General features: G+C 44.5%; 1 protein-coding gene across 2 annotated transcripts in view; it reads left to right on the top strand.

Annotated features, from left to right (window-relative positions):
* Positions 1-258: 258 nt before the first annotated feature.
* The window catches only part of KCNS3 (potassium voltage-gated channel modifier subfamily S member 3), a 39,425-nt gene continuing 16,740 nt past the window's right edge, over positions 259-22,943 (top strand). Inside the window, exons 1-2 of one of the 2 annotated variants that reach the window (XM_058550684.1) lie at positions 259-344; positions 17,496-17,602. The gene's annotated coding sequence lies outside the window, so the exon portion shown is untranslated. The remainder of the gene's footprint in view (positions 345-17,495; positions 17,603-22,943) is intronic. The other variant, XM_058550685.1, reaches the window with a different exon arrangement.

Raw genomic sequence — 22,943 nt, 5'->3', positions numbered from 1 at the left:
TTCTGCCTGTCGCGGGGCCTGACCCCCGCAGGCAGCAACCGCCGGAGGCTGTGCGCCGCGCCCTCAGCTGGGGGAGCACAGGCTGCGGGCCCGAAGCGAGGCAGCGGGCGGAACTGGGACCAATGGGGCGGCGGCCGAGCGTCTGGCCCCGCCCCGCCCCGCCCGCGGCTCCCGGGCGCCGCGCTCCTGCTAGGCGGGACCGACCGACGGACCGACGCGGGCTACCCGGCTCTCCTCGCCGCCGCCGCGGCGGGCGCCGGGCCGCGCGGCCAGGCCTGATGACTGCAGCGCGGGCGGGCGGCGTCGCAGAGCGGAGCCAGCCTGAAACACCCGGACTCCTGCAGGTACCTGCTTGTGTCCCCACCTCCGAGCGCGCTCCGGAGACTTCTCTGTGCCACCCCACAACTTTCCCCACCTTTTGCTGTCCCAGTCCCTCCCGTGGCCCAGGTCACGGGTGCACGACCCCGCAAGTCTACGCCCGCAGGGGACTTGGCATCTTGCTGGGTGCCTGTCTCGCGGCGCTCCCCGTCCTCCGGTCCTTAGAGCCGGGAGTCATCTCTGGAGCCTTAAGGATCCGCCTGTTGCTCGAGCTGCGGGCAGTCGAGACGGTGTCTGGGTCCCTCGGAAAGCCGCTCTTGAGGGTGGGGTGGTTGGGGTGGGTTAGAGGACCGGCTGGAGGCGGGAGAATCGATGAGCCTGGGAAAGGCGGCACTTCGCAGAGGGGCATCCCTGGGGCGTTTCCTTAGCTGGGAAGCCGTTCCTTCCCTTCCTCGAGAGGAGGCGCTTTCCTGACGAATGTAAGTGCTCTCCAGGCCGCCTGCTCCGCCTTCTTCCCTGTCATTCCTCCCCTCCCCTTTGCCCTGCAGCGGTGCAAGGCGCCCCGCGACAGTTGCAGGGAAGAGCGCACCCAGGGCCCTTGTCCTGGTGCAGCGCTGCGCCCAGGGACTGCCGGCGCGCTCGGGGTGGGAGCAGCTTGGGGTTTGCAGGGCCCATGTCGAGTCGCCTGCAGACTCCCCGCGTTTGGATCAGTGGTGGTGGTAGGAGTGGGTGTCCCTGGGTCGGGAACTTCCCTTTCCCGCGCCCCTCTGGGTGGCTGCCCGACTTCTTGAGGTGAATGGGCTGGCGAGCGAGCCAGACCTGCCGGCAGGGGCCGCGGCGAGCCGGGCTGGGCGCCTTTCGCATTGCAGGGCTCCTTCTGAACACCAACCCCCCCCCCCCCCAACCCCCCGCATCGCCCCCAGCTCTGTCTCTCCTCGTCTCTTTTGGGAAAGGAGCACCTTTTGCGCCCTTGGTGTCTCCTCCAGCTCGGCTGGGGAGACTGAGCCGGAGTCTAACTCAGGCAGCTTTCGGCAGGAGGGGAGACAGCAAACAACTACCTCCACCCGCCAGAATAACCCTTGGGCGCCGGTTTGATGCCAGAGTGAGGGGCGGGGGCCGTTCCTTGTCCTCATAGAGGGTAGGCTTTTGGTTCTCCCGACTCTTGGTTTTTGCATTTCATCTTACCCTCTGAAGAGTGGGGCAGGTGAGGAAAACCAGATCAGAAACCTTCCCCTCCCTTTTCATGTATTTGCTTAAGTGATTTGCATAACCATTCGCTTAGAACTGTATAAGTTACCCCTAGCTGCCCCCCTTTTGGACTACTTGCAAATACCTGCCAAAGCAAACAGGAAGCAAACATTTTCCTGAGCACCTGCCCCCCTGCTAAAGGCGGATGCTCCAGTGCTTCTCCTCCCCACACATCTCAGGCTGAAGGAGGGCGGCATTGATTCCGTGCTGGAACTTGGTGTGACGTGTGGGTCTCACTCCTTACCTGGGTTGTCAGCTCCTTGAGGACATTGATTCGTTCAGTCTGTGTTTACAACCAGCGCAGCGTGGGTGGGCCAGGTCTTGTGCGCTGCTCGCTAAAACCCGGTGCAAGATGAAGCTTCTGCTCCCAGTCTAGTCCAGTTCTTTTTTTCTCACCAGATTCCTTCCTTCTCCTGTTCTAACATTAAATTTATTTCAGCACTAGAAATTGTCAATATTGGGGTAGGGAGGAGAAGGTGATGCTGAAGTGCTTAAGAACTCTGAATCCAAAGCATGTTGTGAATATTCTAAGGAGATTTGTGGATCTGTTTTAATTCAGTCCTGTGTCTGAGCCATTATTACCTGGAAAATCAGCCTGGATAAAGCCGTTAATGGATGCAGCAAAGCTAAGCTTTTGCTGGTCAAGTGTATGAGAACAAATCGGGAGGTTGGAAGCAGTCTTTGTTCTGTTCAGAAATGTTAAAATTTAAAAAATCCAATGCTCTGATACTTGGGTTTGCCAGCAAAGCACCAGCTAAGTTTTTTCTTCTTCTTTATTATTGTTTTTTTTTTTTTTAATAAAGAAGGGGAAGAATGGGAACTCCACCCACCCGCTCTGTCTTCAGTGGATTTTGCCCTTCACTGTAATCCTTCGCAGACTCTGCATCCCTCTGTTCTGCCACAGATCTCAGTCTGCCCTGTGTCTGGCATTTGGGGTTGGAATGTGTGTCAGCTTTGAGAGAGCAGGCACCACAGGATTTTCCTCCTCCTCTTTTTATTTCTTAATAGATACCATTTGTTGGCTGCATACTGTATGCCAGCTACTCTGCTCGGCACTTTTCCAGGCATTATGTCATTTAATCCTCAGAACAATCCTATTAGGAAATGAGGCTTTCCTTCTTCATCGAAGTGTTTCTGTGGGAGCCAGCAGTAGCTGGTGTCCCTCTAGGTGCATTCTGATGGGGTGGGAGACCAACAGCATAGGGCTGGGACTGAGGTCTCACTGGCAGGAGAGGATAGCTATCTAGGGTAGGTTGAGGCAGAAGGGAAGGTTGGTGTGTTTTTTGTCCCTGCTTATCAGGTGCCAGGAAGTACTTCCAGAGTATTTTCACTGTGTGAATTACCTACAAGGAGAGGTCATAGAGAACACACTAAGGCTGGGGACCTGGGTTCTAGCCCTGTTGTCTGTGTATGGCTCCTTGACTTGACATAAGTCTCTTTGCTTCTCTGAGTCTCAGTCTGTTTAGCTACAAGGATCCAGATGTTTAATATTTGTCATTACCCCATACTAGGCACTGCGTTAAAAGCTCTTAATATATTAACTCATTTCATCCTGACGACAGCCTTAGGAGAGGAACTCTATTATGACCCTATTTTAGATGAGAAAAGAGACAAGCTGAGTAACTTGTGCAAAGTCACACAAGTAGGACAATGTGAAGCCAGGAATCTATCGCTGGCTGTTTGGCTGCAGAGGCATTGTGAGCGTCTCTCCTCCTTGTTTATCCCTACAGCCTCAACACTGAGACTTGTGCTTAGTACAATTCAGACTGGCTTCATTGAACGGTGACAGGTAGAGGTTGCTTGCTGTCACCAAGTGACTTTTTGTCCCCCCCATCTCATCCTTAAAAGGAACCTTGAAAACTGCGCTACAAAAATGTTCTTTTTGCTTTTGTCAAAATAGTCTTCTTTTCAATGGAATTCTACCCAGCTGGTTGGGAAAAAGGAAGACAGACCATAAAGATCACGGGCTAGGTAAACATTATGGCTATTTCCAGAAAATATCAATCAGAAACCCAGAAAAATCACAGCATACTGCACTCTGAGTCAAATTCATCAAAAAAGCCAACCAGTAACCAATCCACAAAAATTTATTGTGTGAGTGCTGTGTGTCCAGTATTGCAGGCAGCAAGGGCAGGCAGAATCAAAGACATGTCCTCCAAGCTTGAACTTACAGTGGACCTGGAGACTCACACATGTGTGGGCATGTGTGTATGGTGATGGGTGGTAATTTGCCTTGGGTGGTGAACATGAGGTAGTCTACACAGAAATTGAAATATAATGATGTATACCTGAAATTTATATAATGTTATAAACCAATGTTACCTCAATAAAAACAGCAAATAGCTATAAAATATAAATAGGACAACATTTTGTTATTTGCATTTCAATATTAAATTTCATTATTATGTAACCTATGTTTTATCATAGTGGTGACTGACAAAGGAAAAAAGATGAAAAAGCACAAGACAGGACAATACAAGATGCTACATATGAGTCCTGATAAAAATCGCCATGTCTCTGTCACATTTGTGTAGCCTATTGTAGTTTGCAGAAACTTTCACAGGGTTATCTCATTTCAGTTCTCACAGTAACTGAGTGTGATAAGCAATAGGCAGGATGGAGGGTAGGAAGCCCACATTGCAGATGAAGAAAATAAGGCAAAGTGAGACTTGGACTTGGCTATAGCCAAGGCGTCTTCTGACTCCAAGTCCATCATCCTTCTGCCTCACAACAAGGGCAGTGGATGTGGAGGGTCCTTAGAGGTGGCAGAGTTTGAATTTTATCCTGAATCTGGCTTTTGGTTACTGCTCTTGGCTTGCCAGGGTGCTTAGTAGGGGCTGGAGAGGAGGAGGAAGTACTTTCTGCTGTTGTTTTATTTTTGCATTCAGGGACCTGGTATGTGAAGCATCATTGGGAGAAATCTCAATGATGATGAACACAATAACAACGTGTAGAATGTGCAATCAAATATAGAAGCTGACTTAGAAGAATTTCCATCCCTGTTTTCCTTTATCATTTCTCTAGAGCACATTTTGCAGCTTGGAAACACATGCACACCTACCCCTTGTAAAAGCAAACTCCTTTTTCTAAGCTATGAAGAGTTAGTAGATTAGGTTGTACTATTTTTCTTTGTGGGCATGGGGTCTCGCTCTCTTTGGAATCCTGCAGAGCCTTGCACCATAGTTTTCTCAGAGTAGATACCCCCAAAATTGTGTTTAATTGCACAAGTATTGAATGACAAAGGCTCAAGATCTGCTTTTAGCCAATAATGTTACAGATAAGCAGTTAATGTTGACAGCAGCTGGCTTCAGTGTGCTTGCTGAAGTCCCTAGTGAATGAGGCATCCCGCTGATCACCCTGAGCAGATCAACTGAGTTCACCTAAGCACCCACCAAATGCTTACCAATGTTGACTTAATAACTATGTAGTCATATACATCCTCTTTACAAATACAAACATGTACAAGCATTCATTCAACAAGTAGTCAAGTACTTACCCAGTGTTATGTACTATGCTAGGGGCTGGGCACCCAGGGTAAAGGAAACCGTTATGGGGTGGGAGGTGGGCGAGGAGACAGACCTTAAACAAATAAATGCAAATATTTAAGTAGTGGCAAGTGCTCTAGAGCACTTCATGGGAAACAATAGCAAGGGTGGGGAGGGCACTAGTTTAGATGGGGGAGCTGGGGAGACCTTTCTGAGGAAGAGATTTTTCATTCTGAGGTGTGGGTAGTTTATGAAGTGAAAAGTGGGAGAAAGGGAATTCTTGACTGTGGAAGGGGTGTGAGGATTCTAAGGCAGGAATGAGCATTGAGTGTCAGAGGAACTCCAGGAGAAGAGGTGTCTGGGAGGGGGTTAGAGAGGAGGGCCAGATCATGCTGTGCCCTTTGGGCCAAGTTCAGGATCTTCGAGTTTATCTCGAGGGCTGTGGGAAGGAATTCATGGATTTGTAGCAGAGGACTGTCAGGAGCCAGTTTATATTTCTACAAGATCACCTGTGAAGGCTATGAAGACTAGATTAGAGAAAAGAAGATTAGAGAGGTTCAAGTGTGGCAGATGGGAGCCTAGTCAAGAGATGTGTGGGAGAGGTGGGACCTGAAGCCAGATTGGACTGAGTGAAAAATGAATGGGAGGTGAAGAAGTGAAGACTATACATGTATAGGTCAGTTATGAAAGGGAATAGATACAGGGTGGGTGTGGGGGTTCGCATATATGCGTGTCTACAGGGAAGGCAACCTTGGCCGAGGTTAGCAAGCTGAGTCCAGCTCCTCAATAAATCAACACATGCACTTCTCTGTAGGTAGACTTTTATGGTACTAGTACTTCTAGAACATTAGAAATGTGAATCCTATCTCTGGCTTTGTCTCCAATTGCTAAGTTTGAGCATATCACTTGTCCTTCCCTGTTTTTTTTCCCCACAAACTGGTGATTTTATGATTAAAAAAATAGATAACCTTTTTATGAATATTCTTTTTCAATAGCATCATTTATATGTGTTAATTTGAATCATTTTTCTAAATTGAGTCAGGAGAACTATGAGTGGGTATGTGGGAACATTTGTGGTGAGCTTCTAAGCATTTGGTGATCACAATAAGCTGCTTTCAGATTGGTTTAAATGGAGAGACATCAGTGATGCACCTGGTGGTGAGGAGATGCCAAGCCTCTCCAAGATACATATGGGGGCGAGGCCCAATGGAGAGCTCCGAGCGTGGCTATAAGCCAATTTTCTGCGTCTCAGTGGAGTCCTTCTTTACCTGGTCTTCCTCATCACGTGAGGCTCTTCCTCTGTACCCATGGGTATCTTATGAAAAGATACAAAAAAGGTACATCTGGTCTGTCATCTGGCAACCCATGTTTAGCAGAAAATGCTGGCCTAAGAATCAGTAGTGAACACCCCAGACAGCCTTAAGGGGCCATGAAGAAGTGATTGAGTACCCAATGATCAGTTCATAGTTGTAGGGAATGAGAGTGTAAATAGGACCATAGAGTTGAAAGTTCCTCCAAAAATCAGTTAATACGTTTGATGCCTCTTGACTTCTTTCAGGAATGCTGACTTATATCCTGACAAGTAATTAATGTTTGAGATAAAAGAATGCTGGCAGACTGAAATTGCGGGCTTGAACATGCATACATGTTTTCACTTTCATTCTTCTATGGACTGGTTTGGCTTTCCTAAGCCGTGGTTGACATGCCCAGGTGAACCTGAAAGTATTTCCTATGATTTACTTAAGGTAGAGCATTCAATTGGCCAAAGAGATGGGAGAACTCCATGGTTAAAGACTGTGGTTTGTAGATTTGGATTGAGAGGAGACGCCTGGGTTCTGGAAAGAGTATTTCAGCATTTTTGTCTTTGAGGTCAATAAATCATACCTTCTGGGCAGTGTTTTTCTTGTGGGTTTTTAAGATCCCAGTTTTCTAAGTGTGGTCCCCTCATGAGGTCACTGAGATAAGACCTCTGCCCGCCTACTTCCCTTTGGTGATGAGACATTGCCTGGCCAAGACTTAGCTCCCAGGCTGTTTCAGGGTTGAGCCTTCTTGGTGAAGCTTGTCTCCTCTGGGCTAAAAGTGTAAATGAAAAGTGTCATTATGTGGCAGTGTCCTATCTATCTGTCTGTCTGTCTGTCTATCTATCTATCTATCTATCTATCTATCTGTCTATCTACCTATCTATCTTTGCCAAAGTGTAAAAAGGTATTGATATCCCCATACCTTCTCAGCATCTCCTTAAATCACAAATCCTGCAGTGTAGGCTCTCTGGATGTGCAAAATTAGGAATCTCATGAAAGTTCATATGTTGCCTGAGAACTTCACCTTTTAAGCATTCCCCAGACTTCTTGATCTAATTAGAAATCAAATGTCAGCATGAGGCATCTTTTTGGTGATGAGCACTGAGTTTTCTTCTCCCAGCTCCTCCAGACTTAGAATGTGGAAGCCGCATCACACTTTGTCTTCTTATCTAGTGTCTTTTATATGAGGCTTTGAAGTGAAGGGTACAGGATGCACAGTTATGTAATGTGGCCCTAAACTCGAATGGGTTTGCTTTTAGTTGCTTTTTTACCCATCACTGCTATCGCCCACGTCAGCAGTTAACACACAACCACAACAAGCCCTGTTTCACAACCCTTCATCTGTAAGTTAGTGTCAGCAACTCAGAAATAATTCCAATTTAAGCATTATTAGACATTGGGGTTAGGTTTCAGAATCCCCCACAAATGCATTGCATTAGATGGTTTTGAGTCATGGAACTCCAGGGCTGTGTGGTGTAGAAGGAGGAGATGGAGTTCTCTCTCCTAGGAATAGGGCCCTGCTCCACACACCCGTACACACAGACACACACTCTTGAGACCTAGTGCTCATTAGTGTGGCTGCTTAGTGATTGGACAGAAGCAGACAAACCACAAAAAAGACCATACTGGGTAGAGAGTTTCAGTTTTACAAGATGAAAAGTGTTCTTGAAATAGATGGTGGTGATGGCTGCACAACATTATGAATGCATTTAATACCACCCACTGTACACTTAAAAATGATTAAGATGGTAAATTTTATGTCATGTGTATTTTACCATAATAAAAAAAATGGGAAAAAAGGAAATTGAGATTCCAATGCTATGGAATAGTACTCTCAAGTGTTTTGGTCTCAGAACCTCTATATGCTTAAAAATTATTATGAACCTTCAAAAAGCTTTTGTTAATGTGGATTATATCTGTCAATATTTATATTAGAAACTAAAATAGATATATTTTAAAGTATTTACTTGTTAATTCATTTAAAATAACAATAATAATCTCCTTACATGTTAACATAAATGGCATATTTTTATGAAAGATATCTTTTTCAAAACAAAAAAATTGAGTGGCATTGTTTTACATTTTTACAAATTTATTTATTGTCTGGTTTACTAGAAGACAGTGGGATTCTTAAATTTGCTTCTCCATTTAATATGTTATGTTCTCACACAACATATACCCTCTGGACAACTCCACTGGACACTTGTAAGAGAATAAGAGTGAAGCAGGAAAATAACATCTGAGTTTATTGTGAAAATAATTTTGACCACATGGGCCCTTTAAAGGGTCTTAGGAACCCCAGGGGTTCCCTGACCGCACTTGGAGAACTACTACTATAGAATAAATTTGCTGCCAAGTTAAATTTTTCTTATGTTATATGTTTTAGCTTCTTTTCCCCTAATGTTATCTGAATTTGAACTTTAGCAATTCAATATATTGCTTACCTATGATTTCAAATAAAAGAACTAGGTGACTCCTTAAAAAAAAGTACCACCTTATTTTTTTATGAGTTTATGTAACAAACAACAACAATCCCCCCAAACCCTGTTTGAACCATTCTATTGTGAGCTTCTTCAGAAGCTAGCCAATTAGTCAAGTGCAGATTTTTTTTTCTTTTTCCTGAGGACGATTTGCCCTGAGCTAACATCTGTTGCCAATCTTTCTCTTTTTGCTTGAGGAAGATTTGCCATGAGCTAAATCTGTGCCAATTTTCCTCTATTTTGTATGTGGGTCACCACCACAGCATGGTGCTGAGACGTAGTGTAGGTCCACGCCGGGGAACCGAACCTGGGCTGCCAAAGCGGAGTGCGCCGAACTTATCCACTAGGCCAAGGGGCCAGCCCCAAGAGTGGAATTATTTTGAACTTTTCTTGCTAAACTAACTTGAGGAGAAAACTCTTAGACATGGAGACTTCAAGTGTGAAAACAGGTAAAGAAAGCCACGTTTTACTCCAGAGTACACAAAGCTTGTTGTTTTTTACGAGTGCACTCCTACTCACTGTGCAGTGAGGACTTTCTGCGTCTCAGGAGGAGAACCTGCACCTGTCCAGAGACCATGCCTACAGCTGTCTGTCTCCCGGGGCTCAGTCCTGAGCTGTCAGATGTCACCGCTGTGCTCACTGGAGGGCGTGGGTGTTCCTCAGAGGATCTACTTTTCTTCCTGCCTGCTCTATCCCACTTTGTTTTTCTTTGTATGGAGAACTTGGAAACTTAGAGAGAGCACTTAGGAAGCGGATTGGAGAAAGGAGCAGAGGGAGAATTAATTTTAATAAGTCAAACTGAAAACTCTTTTGACTTGCGTTGCCGTGGGATCTCATTATTTCATAATTTTTTTCATCTTGATGAAATGTGGCATTAGTCATAGCAGATAGTTCTGAGCAAAGCATTAAAAAAAAATCCTCCCAGGATGGCTTCCAGGAGCTGGATGTGGATGTTTCTGAAGCATAAAAACATTTTTTTCTACCTTCCAAATAATGGATAAGATGCTATATAAACCATCACATTTATTTTACTCTATCTTTTAAAAATTTAAGTGAAACTTTTTTTTCATCCCGTGAAATAAATAGTCACTGTGGCAACTTACTACAGCAATAGATACTTGGCACTATGAGAGTTTTGTTGTTAAAAATGCTGAGGATTTATGATTTGGCAAAAGCACTCTGTTACTTTCTAGCAGCAATAAATGCTGCTACAATCCTTTAGAAATTCCATGACATGTCAGGTGCTCAGACTGGGTACAGAGAAACAATCGCTTGGTCAGGCATTCTCATCCCACCGTCCTGGAGCCCCTGGGAAAGGTTGTGTGGTGTGAAGGGACCTCCCAAGCAGCCTTCTTCACTCTATTTGAGGAGGAAAATCCTTGTCTTCTACCCTTAAGGAGAAAAATCATTTAGTCACACATCCACCAGATGTCTCCCCCTTGTCTGCTGTGTGTCAGACACTGATATCACTGTGTATCAGGAATATTGCTAAGAAATAGGGTTCTGCAGACACAAGAGACAGGTGCCTATTTAGCATTAGATGTGTGTGTGGGTGTACATGTGCGTGTGTGGTACATCAAAGGAAAGTGTCCTGGAAGAGGTGACATTTGGGCTGATTTCTTGAAGACAAAACTGGAATTAACTGAAAAAGAAGGGAACAGAGGGAACAGCTTCAGTGAGGTTTGGAAACGAAAGTGTACCATAAGGTTGAGGATGGTAAATAACTTGATGGGGCTAAGGCAGAGGGGTTTGAAGTAGGTTGGTGGACGCTGAGGCCAGAGAGACGGGCGTGGATATTCTTGCTTGACATCCAAGGGGTAGTTTGGACTCTCTCCTGAAGATGCTGGGGAACCACCAAGGTTTATGTAGGGTATAGACACGTTCTGACTAGTAGTTTAGAAAAATCCCTCTGGCCGCCTGTGGAGAGGAAAGGGATGCTAGTGAGAAGTGGAGGCAAGATAATGTCCCTGACGTGTCTACTAATGTGATTTGGGGACACTGGATAAGGGCCTCTGTCACCCAGGTAGTTAATTTGGCTGTTCCTTGATGCCTGAAATTCTTTAACCTTCTACATTCTCTGTATAAGTTTATATATATATTTTAAGGTCAAGAATGGAGAACTTTCTGGGAAGATTGAATGGAATTTTTGGCCACACATCTGTTTCCTCTTCTTGAAGCCCCCTAATTTCCTATAGGTAATTATCTCTCCCTGTTGAATGTTGTCTTGGTGGAATGCTACATGATAAGGATGTCCCCAGAGCTTCCTTCTGCCTCAGTCCAGCCCTTGGGTGGGCAGGTGGTGTAGGCCCAGCTTATCAGACACTCTGTCAATGGAGTGACTCAAGGATGGAAGGGGACATTGAGTGTGTTCCTTCCTGTGGCAGCACCCTGACCAAACCTCTTCTTCTATGAGTTGTTTCTGCTTCCACATCCTTCTGAAGTGCCCTGGCTCCTGCCTGTTCCCAGGTGTGGCTCTTCAAACTTCTGTTTGACCCTAAGAGCTTCACATAGCCTTCTGACGTAAACTGGACTTGTTTAGTGAGCCAACACCAGTTGCTCTTGCTTGTATCCAAAGAACCCTAATAGATGGGTGAAGTACTCGAAGGCCTTACTTCACACTAGATCATAAAGACTAATCTCATGGTCTTATGCTGGTTTTGAAAGGGGAACAGGGAGCGAACACAAGGGTGATGTTTGCTGAAAGAGAGCGAGGGATGTTCTGAAAAGGACACAGGAGGCTAAGGCCCTGCAGACAAGCTTTGCTGGCTTCCCAGTGTTGCTGCAGGTGGTCCTGCTGCAGGTGTGTCTACCTGGAGGGGTCAAAATAGCATCAAATAGATGGGGAAATTTCTGTGTGCCTGGAATTCTACTTCTTACTCAGTGCCACTCAGGGCTCTGGCCATGCTTAATGATAAAAGTAACAATAATAAATGTCTATACAGCACTTATATTATGTGCTGGGCACTGTTATAAATGTGATATACATATTAACTGATTTAATTCTCATAACAATATTTATCTTTTTATTAAATTATTATATTACGTGTTCTATCTATCAATCAACAGACGAGGAAACATCAAGGAGAGATTTGAATAATTTACCCAAGTCATAGAACTAGAAAGTGGCAGAACTGGGATTCAAATCAAGTACAGAGTCTGTGCTCCTACCTATGACTTTGAATCTTTGCTCCACCACTTACTGTCTGGGAAAGTTGTTTAACCTCTCTGGCCTCAGTTTCTTCATCTGCAGAATAGGGATAATAATAGCATCTACCTGAAGGTAGATAAAATAAGGTGCCTGGTCCAGAGTAAGTACTATCTAAGGGTTTGCTCAAAAAATTATTTTGTAATAGACACTATAAAGATGACTGGGTGTACATTCTTTATAGAGGTGAGTGCAGAAAAAATTGTGACTATTCTACTGGTCATCTGTGCTCTATACAATGACCCTTGTAGATACTTTGTAGCTCTTCATAGAAAGAGCATGAGATGATAAAAAGTCATTTGTATTCTTCCCACAGTCATTTAGGGAGAGAAGAAAAAAGTAAATTTTGTTTTAAGGACATGAGCCTGGTGTGTAAGGACAGACAGCAAACCACCACCAACAGGAGCAAAGTGTGACCAGTGTCCCCGGCATGGGCCTCGCTGGGACAGCCGGGCTTGGGCTCTGGGCTGCCACCTCCCCTCTGTACTTAACCTTTCTGAACCTCAATTTCCTCATCCATAAACAGTGGATCATAAGAATGCCTGCCTCTTTGGGCTGATCTGGGGATTAAAGAAGATCATTCATTCATTCAGTATTTTTGCTGGGCATTAAGGGTACAAAGATTAAGGAAAAATAGGCCCTGCATTTGGGGAGCCCACGCCACCATGGCAGAGGCTTCGAGGAAATTGTTCTACTGCAGTTCAGCAAGTTAAATACTTGGATGGAGGCAGGCACTGGTGGATGTGGTGGTGGGGGGACCTGGTTTTGGAGTAGGGAGAGGTCTGGGTTCAGGGCTTGGTTCTGGAGAATATGATAGAGCTGAATCTTGAAGGGCATTCCGAGTAGACAAAAAGTGAGAAGTTGGGGCACTTTTGGAGAATTTCAAGTAATTATTTATAGTTCTAGAGTTTGAGTTGGATTGTAGCCGGCGAGGATAATGGATGAAGAATAATACTGACAACTAACATTTAATTGAGCATTTACTGTGTACCAAGCATAGAGGGCTCTATTTGTATTATTTCAGTTTTAATCTTCCTAAGTATTTTATGTGATATGTGATATTTAGTATTCATATTTAACAAATGAGGAAACTGAGGCTCAGAGAACTTAAATGACTTGTGAGTCACTCACAGCTAGTGAGTGGTGAAGCTGGGATTCAGACTCAGGCAGTCTGGAGCCAGAGCTTAACGTGAAGACCAAGACGACTTTGTGCCTGTGCATTTTAGAATGAATTTGAGGGTGGAGAATAGGGATGGGCCTGAAGCAGGGAGGACAGTTAGAAGTCTACTGTAGTAAACCATGGGAAAATACTGAGTGTCTGAACTAAAGCAGAGGCAGGAGGAACAGGGAAAGGAAAGGGATTTGAGAGATGTTCAGGAGTAGAGGACGAAGGGACAATGTGGACGTGTTTATTTTAAGGTCCCGATGGGATATTCAAAAGGACACGCCCAGTAGTCAGTTATGTGAGTCCGAAATGGAGGAGTCAGATCTGGGCTGGAGATACATCTGGGCTCCTAGTTACATGAAATTCCCAGAGAGAAGAGCAGGAGGTCAGGAGGAACCCATGGCGGGTGCAGTGGAGTGAGGAGATGACGCAAACTTGAGGCCTGCAGATTGTATCCAGGCTACATGTTGATTTGGCTTCCAGTATTAAAACATTAAAAACAATAGTTGCCAACATTTAAAAAATTGAGAAAGTTCCCATAAAAATAAGATTCGTGGGTGTTCTTGACAACGTGGACAATCCGGCAACCTGATGCCCGCGGATAAGGGACGGCAGTCTCCTTTTGGTAGGGCTAGTGCTCTCCAGCTTGTCACAGTGGCCAGCTGTCCTCCTTTTTCATATTTGGGTACCTGCCTGGCCCCTGCAGGTATTTTATTGTATGAGCCCAGATTTAAGGTTTGGGAAAAGGAAGCAGAGTTCCACAGGAAACCAATGGGTAGTCAGACAAGTGGCATCAGTGAACCGCAAGGGCCATGAAGGCGGCAGTGACAAATGCCTGGGGCAGATAAGTCACATGCCGATGAGTAGTGTCCTTTGGGTTTGGTCACCTGGAGGTGCCTTTAGCAAAAACACTTAGTAGAACCCTAGGGCAAGATGTGTGGGGGAAGAAGGAAGGATGAATGTTAAAAAATGATTTCAGGGGCCGGCCCGGTGGCGCAAGCGGTTAAGTGCGCGCGCTCCGCCGCGGCGGCCCGGGGTTCGCTGGTTCGGGTCCCGGGCGCGCACCGACGCACTGCTTGGTAAGCCATGCTGTGGCGGCGTCCCATATAAAGTGGAGGAAGATGGGCACCGATGTTAGCCCAGGGCCGTCTTCCTCAGCGAAAAAAGAGGAGGATTGGCGGATGTTAGCTCAGGGCTGATCTCCTCACAAAAAAAAAAAAAAAAAAAAAAAAAAAAAAAAAAATGATTTCAAAAAGCTCATTGCAAAGAGGAATTTGGGGTTGGGAGATTTTATTTTATGCTGCTTTTTAATATGTGTGTGACTTGAGAGTATCTGTATAAGGACGTATGTGACATAAAATAGCACTTCCTTTATTTGTCCTTCACTTAACGTTTTATAGCTACAAGGAGTCCGGTGTTAGCCTTGGTTGTTACTGAAACAGAGCGCTCCCAGGGTATAGAATGGAGTGAAGTGCTTTATATGTCTGTGAAGACAGCCCTGCCAACTTCAGATCTTACCAGTGTTAAATGCATTTTTGCTCATTTAATATGTAAGCCGCAGTGCCTTAAAGTGGGTAATGCTGCATTTGAACAGCAGCGGGTTAAGTCGAGCAGTGCCCACGGGGTGATTCGTTGCCTGTATTCACTCAGGCGTCTGTACGCTTCCACTTCCTTTGATCAATTGCAGGTGGAATCTGTGTGAGGATCCTAACCAGCATCACTTCTGTGCCATCTGGGCTAGTGTGCTTTTATTGGTTTTATGCCATATGCCAATTTTTCCATTTACTTTTTTGTATTTGTTTTATGATATAACTTGATCCAAAAACTTATCTTGTGTGTATATGTTAGAACTTATCTATCTTGTCTTTGATGAACACTCTTTTTATTAAGGAAAAAAAAATGTATCTCACTTCTGCAGCAGCTGATAAATAAACTACTTTGCTTCTGTGGGGACCACTATTTCAAAAGCACATTTGCTGTGATTTTTCTTTTCTCTCGGTAATGCAATGGGCAAGAGAGGCTTTAAAATTCGACATGGAGAGCCAGCCCTGATGGCCTAGCAGTTAAGGTTCGGCACGCTCTGCTTCAGCTGCCCGGGTTCAGTTCCCGCGGCGCAGAACCACCCACTCATCTGTCAGTAGCCATGCTGTGACGGAGGCTCACATAGAAGAACCAGAAGAATTTACAATTATACACAAGTATGTACTGGGGCTTTGTGGGGGTGGGAGGAGAAGAAAAGAAGGAGGAAGATTGTCAACAGACGTTAGCTTAGGGAGAATCTTCCCCTGCCAAAAAGAAAAAAAAAAATTCGACATGGAATGGAAGCAGCCAGTAGTCAAGCTATGTGATACATGTCAACCAACTAATTGATTCATCAATTAATTCAACAAATAATTTTTAAGAACCTGCTGTGTGTCAGGTGGGGTTCTAGGCACTTGGGATATGGTTGTGTATACCACAGACACACATTCCTGCCTTCAGGGAGCTCATTTCTGAGTGGGGACACAAACAATAAATAAGATAAAATATTTCTTGATAGACATATCTAGAGTATGTGTCTCTAAGTGTATTTTAGGGAGTGATAAATGCTAAGGAGAAAAAAATAAAGCAAGCAAGGGGGATAGGAATTTTGTTTGGGGGTATTTTAGATAGGGTAACCAAGGAAGGCCTCATTTGGAATATACCATTTGAGTTAAGACCTGAAGGAAGTGAGGAAGCAAGCCATGCAATCCCCTGGGGATAGAGCATTCCAGGCACAGAAATCAGCCAGTGCAAAGACCCTGAGGCAGAAATGTGCCTTACTTGGCATGATTAAGGAATAGTGTGGAGATCAGTATGCCAGATGGCAATGAAAGAGAGTGAGAGGAGTAGGAGATTAAATTAGATAAGTAAAGTAGGGGAGGGAGCTTTTACTCTAAGTAAGATGGAAGCCACTGAAGGGTTGACCATAGGAGTGACACGATGTGACTTACATTTTAACAGGATCTCTAGTTAAGGGATTCTTCACCCTTTTTGTGCCATGGACTCCTTTGGCAGTCTGGGGAAACCTATGGACCACTTTTCAGAATAGTGTTTTTAAGTGCAAAAATAAAAGCCACAAGATATAAAGTAATCCAATTGTATGGAAATACAGTTATCAAAATATTTACACCAATTTGTGGGTTAGCAATATATATGCTTCTTTATTAACTCATTAAAGTAAACCTAGCAGTAGGTCTGTAACTACTGTGATTTCAAAGAAATAATGAACATACATGATATTTTGAGAGATCTGCAACAGCTCTGATCTGATATGAAATTATCTGGGATTTCCGTTGGGGCGAAGTCACAGGTACTGCTAATACTGCCCCGGACCACTGCCTGCATTTTTAATGGGAGGAATTGCTAAATTTCAGTTAGAGATTAGTGAAAATCAAGATTTTTTTCCCATCTAAGTTCAAGGATCTACTGAATTCTCTCTACAGACCCCTCCTCTGCTAGGCGGGTATAGATTAAATGGGATACAAAGAGGCTTGGGTGATCTAAGGACATGTTGCCGGGTCTCTGGTCTTGTCCCTGTCTGCATTTCAGCAGGCACCGCTGGAATTCACTGCTTGCATTTCAGATCACTGCAGTTCCTGGTGCAGTGTGGAACCCAGTGACAGCCTCTAAATTTTTAAAGGCTCTAGGAAAAGCAAAAACTCCAAGAGGTTTTTTATATTTCTCTGACTTGTTCTTGTGGCCATATAGTTCAGGAGACCTGGGGTACAGTCCCTTAGTTTCAGTGGATTCTCCGTATGGCACAGGCGATCCGTTTTCCTTTCCTAGTGTCATCTCTCCCCTTGGTTATTCCTAGCTCACACAGGTGTGGATAGTACCGGCAGAGTTCTTTATATTCTAAGAAGAAATAATCTATATAAATATCTCTAGGTCACAAGGCTACATCCTGGCCAAACTCACCTATTTTCTGCTCTCTGTACATACCACAGCTTTCTAGCCCCCATGTCTCTGCGCGTGTTCTTGCGTTTCCTTGGAGAATGGCCTTCTTACTCTTGTCTCCTTTACTTGTTCTTATCTGACCTGACCCTCAGGGCTCAGCTCAAATGCCACCTGTTCATGTGGTTGTCCCTACTTCCCGCGGGGCCCCATTACCTCCTCTGAACTTTCGTGGCACTTTCTTGGTTCTTTTCCTCATGGTACCCGCCACACTCTGCCTTGTAGTGCAGCTATTTATACACCTATTTACCCTCCTACGCTCTTCTAAGCTCCTATAAGCTCTGAGGGCAAGAGTGGTGCTGTCTTTTGTCTCCGTAGTTCCCAGGATGGTGCCTGCCGGAAAGCAGGCGTGAATGAACGGGGGAAGCGGAAGCTGCAAATGACACAGGAGCCTGTTGGCAGAGCATTCGGTCTCAACGAAATCTGTAAGTTTGCTTCACGTCTATCCCACTTGCCCTCCTCCCTTCCCAAATAGTGACCAAGGCTACTTAGGACCTTTTATTTCCCAAGTGGAAATAACCATTTTCATAAGTGTTTTGTAATACTTGTTAAGAAATTCACACACTGTTGAGAGGTCCAGAGTAGACAGCAAAAATCCCCCCAAATTTCATCATCCAGACGGAATGTATTTAACATTTTGGTGTATATTCTTTTTTGTGTGTGTGTGAGGAGACCAGATGTTGTGCTAACATCTGCCAATCCTCCTCTTTTTCTGCTGAGGAAGACTTGCCCTGGGCTAACATCCGTGCCCATCTTCCTCCACTTTATATGGGACGCTGCCACAGCATGGCCTGATAAGAAGTGCATCGCTGCGCGCCTGGGATCCGAACTGGCGAACCCCGGACTGCCACAGCAGAGTGCGCGCACTTAACTGCCTGTGCCACTGGGACGGCCCCGATTGGTGTATTTTTTTACAGATTTTTTTTTCCACTTTATAAAGTCATACACGTTTTATAAAGGTCAGATCATACCATACATTGTATTATAATTATTATTCTTTTTTACTTAGCATTGTGACTGTCTTTTCATGAATCTACAGGCAGTGGTTAAGAGAATGGCTTTAGAGCATTATTGTTTGAATTTAAACTTGAAGCTATCACTTAATAGCTGTTGACCCTGGAGAGTCAGTTAATTTCTCTGTTTACCCGTTTCTCTATCTATAAGATGAATCCAATACAAATACTACTTATAGGAGTGTTGTGAGGATTAAATGGGTTCAGACATGCAGACACTTAGGGCCTGACTCAGTACACAGGAGATCTTTCTGTTATTATTTCAGCATTTGTTATGACTGCAGAGTCTTCCATTGCATGGCTACCTCCAAATCTATTTAACCATTCCCCTATTATGGGCATCATGTTGCCTTTGACTTTTCACTCTTATGAATAATTCATGATGCAGTGAATATCCTTGTACATACCTCCTTGCACACTTGTCTGATTTATTTCCTCAGGATATATTCCAAAATGTGAGACTGTGGGATTTTGTGATGCACGTTGCTATACTGTTGTCCAGAAGGTTTCCTTCTGATACAATGATACTATTATCATTGTATAATGTTTTTCAACCTCTACATCCTTCGAAACCGCTTGCCTTTGTTCTCATTTTATCCCTGTGTTAGTGCAGATGCGTGATGCATCAGCCATTGAAAACATGGGGACAGATGAGGCCGAGAACAGGCTCGAAAGCCCCCAGGTGGGCTGATTTACCTGTTTCCTGGCTGCACCCTGAGCCCCTGCTCTTAGTCAGCCACACTGCAGGGGGACTCCTGCAAGGTGGAGGGTCCAGGGTAATTCCTTCCTGGGGTCAATGGAATGGCAGCAGTCACGTCGGCCACTCAGGGTGGGCCCAGCGTCCTGTCAACATGTGAGGTTGCCCATGCTGGGGTCAGTGGCCATGTGGTTCTGCTTCGTCTTATGAGATGCACACCCCTCCATGGGGCTTTTCCTTGCTTTCCTTTTGTAGATCGCCCTTTGAGGTGACTCAGCAGCAGCGTGCTGCCTCCTTCTGCTCCACAGGGGAGGTTGTCTAGGAACACAGAACCCGAGGAGAGGGAAGTGGTGTTTAGTTACCCTTAGGGATTTCTGGAGACAGTATTGTGTTTACTCCTTCTGGATGGCCAAGAGAAAGATAATTTATATTAACCTTTCAAATATAATTTAGAGGCTTTGCTTTGGAAAGCACTTACTGATTTTCTCTCTGAAGACCAGAACTTCCATAAATTTATTTTTAATCCTCGAATATATTAGACCCTGAGAAGTTTTCATTATCTTCTTGGGAGAGAGCAAAATAAAGAAAAAAATAATTGTTAATTCAAGGATTTCTCCTATTAACTTAAGGTACTTCTTGAAAATTGATAATTTCAAAAAAGTCAGTAGTGTGGGGATGTTCCTAGTAATCTACTGTCTGAATCAACTGGAAGGTGTTGTATTATTCCGATTGCTTTGGATTATAGAATTTAAATATAATCCTTCTGGCTCACTAAATCCAATTATGGTGGTAGGTTGTGATATTTTCATTTTATTTAAGCAAAACCTTGGGCCACAATTCTCCTTAGTTAAGTAAAATAGAGGTAGGGTCGAATTTCACATTTTGCTATTTTTCCTGTTATTTTGTTACTCTCAGATTTTATTGAAAATTGGTCTGTAATTGATGAATAGTGGCAACACTACAAAAATGACATACAATTGAATTTTTCCTGGGACATCAATGAGTTTCCACAAGAGTGGAGCTCTGGTCGGGAGTGGGTGTGGTCAGCAGGCGCGCCACTTCCTGCAGAAAGCTGTAGCCGGCCATGTCTGAAACTACACTAGTGCACGTGCGCGTGTGTCATTCTGGCACCAAAAATGTTAGCAAATATAAGACAGACTCTCAGAGAAAGTCGCTAACCTTTCCTCTGGATTCAAATTGCATGAAGCAGGCTTTGAGTTTCAATAAAATGTTAACTTTACTTTTACCTCTCCTCATTTGCAAAGTTTTACTTGTCTGACCCCAGAAATGCCATGTCTGAATTCTAAAAGAATGAGTCCTGGGGGGACTATCCCCAGCCCTCTCAGCGGATGATGTGAGTTGTCATTAGTACAATCTGTCATTCTGAGCTTTCTGAACTTCCAGCTCCCAAACGGGTGTCTGAGGTCTTTCTACTCTACTTGTAGAGTGGTGGTTCACAACTGGGGATGATTTTGCTCTCCAGGGACATTTGGCAATATCTGGAGACATTTTGGTGTCACCACCATTAGGGGCCGGAAAGAGATGTGTTGCTGGCATCTAGTGGGTAGAGGCCAGGGATGCTGCTAAATATATTACTGTACACAGGATAGCCTCCACAAAAAAGAATTATCTGGCCTCAAAATACTGCTGAGGCTGAGAAACCCTGATGTAGAAGTTAGCAAGATCAGGATGTCTCCAGGGAAGCTGGCTGGCTGCCAGGAGAGTACTCAAAGTTGCCATTCGCCTGGTAACCTTGTCACAGGTCAGGGTCAGGCTCTCTCTCAGCCTTGCAACTTCAGATACTCATTTTCAGGTGTCCCAGAGCTGATGAAACTTGCATAGAAACTCACAGGAAACTGAGTAAATTACTTCTTCCTGCCTTACTAAATTCCACCAATAAATAGAACTGGTGTCAGAGTGATGCTTGTGTTGGCTGCAGAGCTCATAGGTTTCCTGTTGGCCAGGTGCCTGGAAATTGAAATTGCCAGGAGGTGCCTTGGGGAGCTTGGAAGCAAAACAAGGGGAGATTTTTGAGTATCTAATGGTACCTGAAACTCTGAGGTCTGGAGGCTTACAACTCCACTCAAGGTGCATCATATCAGGGTTGGAGACGCTGCATCTTCAGGACAACACTCTTCTCCTTTAGAAAGTGCTGGGATGGGTCTTGGCAACTAACTTTGATCTTTCACACTTTCCTCCTCTGCTTCCCTTGCTGACCAACTGCCTTCCATTACCCATTATTGATTCTTTTAATTAATTTACTCTCAAGTCTCATTGGCTTAGAGGAGAGGAATTGGTTCAATAAAAATGTCAAACACCATTGTATAACAGGGATAATTAATATGAAGATTGACATTAGGGCACTGTCCCTAACTGGAGGCTTCTCAATCTAGTGAGTGGCACTGAGGTGACAACATTTCAGAAGAATGTGAGCAGGGCAGTGACAGGTATACTCAGGATTCTGTGCAAGTGCAGAGGACACAGAATGTGACATTGCAGAATATGCTGCAATGTCACTTGGACTGTCTGTTTTTATCTCTCAGGCACTGATTTGGTAGTTTAGGTTTTGGAGGGCAACCTTAATTCCTGTGATTCTGAATCCTGGGAGAAGAGTGTAAGGAGCTGTGATCGCTCCTGTGTACTGTCGGCTTGTCCATTTAATTTTCCTTGTTCTGTTTCAAGGTTGGATGTCAGCTCTCTGGATGATGGAAGAGTGCAATACGCCACTTAAATATTCACCTTTTCCCTCTCAATAATGGAGGCAGTCATTCTGTACATTTTTGAATGTTGTAGTCAACCCACCAGGAAATATAGCCCGGCTGGAGGGAGGTCCAAGGATGCAGCAGAGGGTCTCCCTTTTTATTGTGAAGAGAGGAATTCTGCAAAGGCCAGCAATGCTTGAGTGAGCTTGAGGGGTTTTGCCAGGATCCTGCTGAATCACTCAGCAAAGTCAGAAACCTGCTTAAGTGCAGAATCACAAGCAATACTCTCTTCTTAGTTATACACTGATAGGGATATTAGGAACATAGAGAAATAGAAACATTTAGTGGGATTGCTAAGCAGGAAGGGGAGAATGTGCTGGATATACACATTTTTATTCACCAAAGCCAGCTAGTTTGGGCCATGTTCTGCCCATGTCTCCTGATCCTTCCTTAACTTCCCCCAACTGCTAAAAGTGGATCTTGATTTTCTGCACTAATTGAAATCAGACAGACCTACCTGAGTTTGAATCTGGGGTCTGGCACACATTGGGTGTGGGACTTTGTGTAAATAGCTTCTCTGAGCCTCCATGTTCAACCTATAAACTGAAAATGACAGCACTTACCACTTAGAGGGGTTGAGGATAGAGGTGATGTGTGTGAAACTCCTAAGAAGGTTCTTGGCGCGTTGGAGGGACTCAGAAAATGCTAGCTATCATTTTATGTGGAGAGGTCACACTTAGCACATGAATGCCCTAAGAGGGGTGTGAATTGATGTAAATTCATACCGAGAGGTATAGACTGGTATATCTCTTCCAAAAATCTAGTTTTTTGGACAGGAGTCATGGTGATGGAAAATGAGGCAAGGCACAAGAATTCTGAGTTTTGGGGGGAAGGAGAGAGAAAGGAACAGCCTGGGATGTTATTCATTCATCAGACATTGATGGAAGGCCCACTGGGCACCAATTTCTGTAAAAAAAGATACACTTGGCTAACCTCACAGTCTGTCACTGGGCCAGCCCTGTCCTTCTGTGATGAGCCAGTGCCCGTAGTGCTTGGGGTTTCTTGGAAGTGCTGAATAGTCTAAGTACTTTGTTAATTTTTTTCTTCAGTAATTAATATAGTCATATCAAAACTGTTCCCAGTTAATTAAATGTGCCCCAACCAAATTAATCTTACCTTACCTTAAAATGTGTTACATTTGGAAAGGTGTCTCACAGGGAAAGGAAGACTATACACGTGTGCTATATCCTTCAAAAAAGACACAGCAGCATTTCTGCATTTCAGTGGAAGGCAAATATCTGAGGCTGACCCAATAGTGTGCTGCTGGGAGGCTGTGGAGGAGGAGGAGGAGGGG

Source organism: Diceros bicornis, chromosome 12 (assembly GCF_020826845.1).
Source record: "Diceros bicornis minor isolate mBicDic1 chromosome 12, mDicBic1.mat.cur, whole genome shotgun sequence".
Lineage (NCBI taxonomy): Eukaryota > Metazoa > Chordata > Mammalia > Perissodactyla > Rhinocerotidae > Diceros > Diceros bicornis.
The sequence above is the reverse complement of the archived record's forward strand: the minus strand, read 5'-3'. Positions and strand labels throughout refer to the sequence as shown.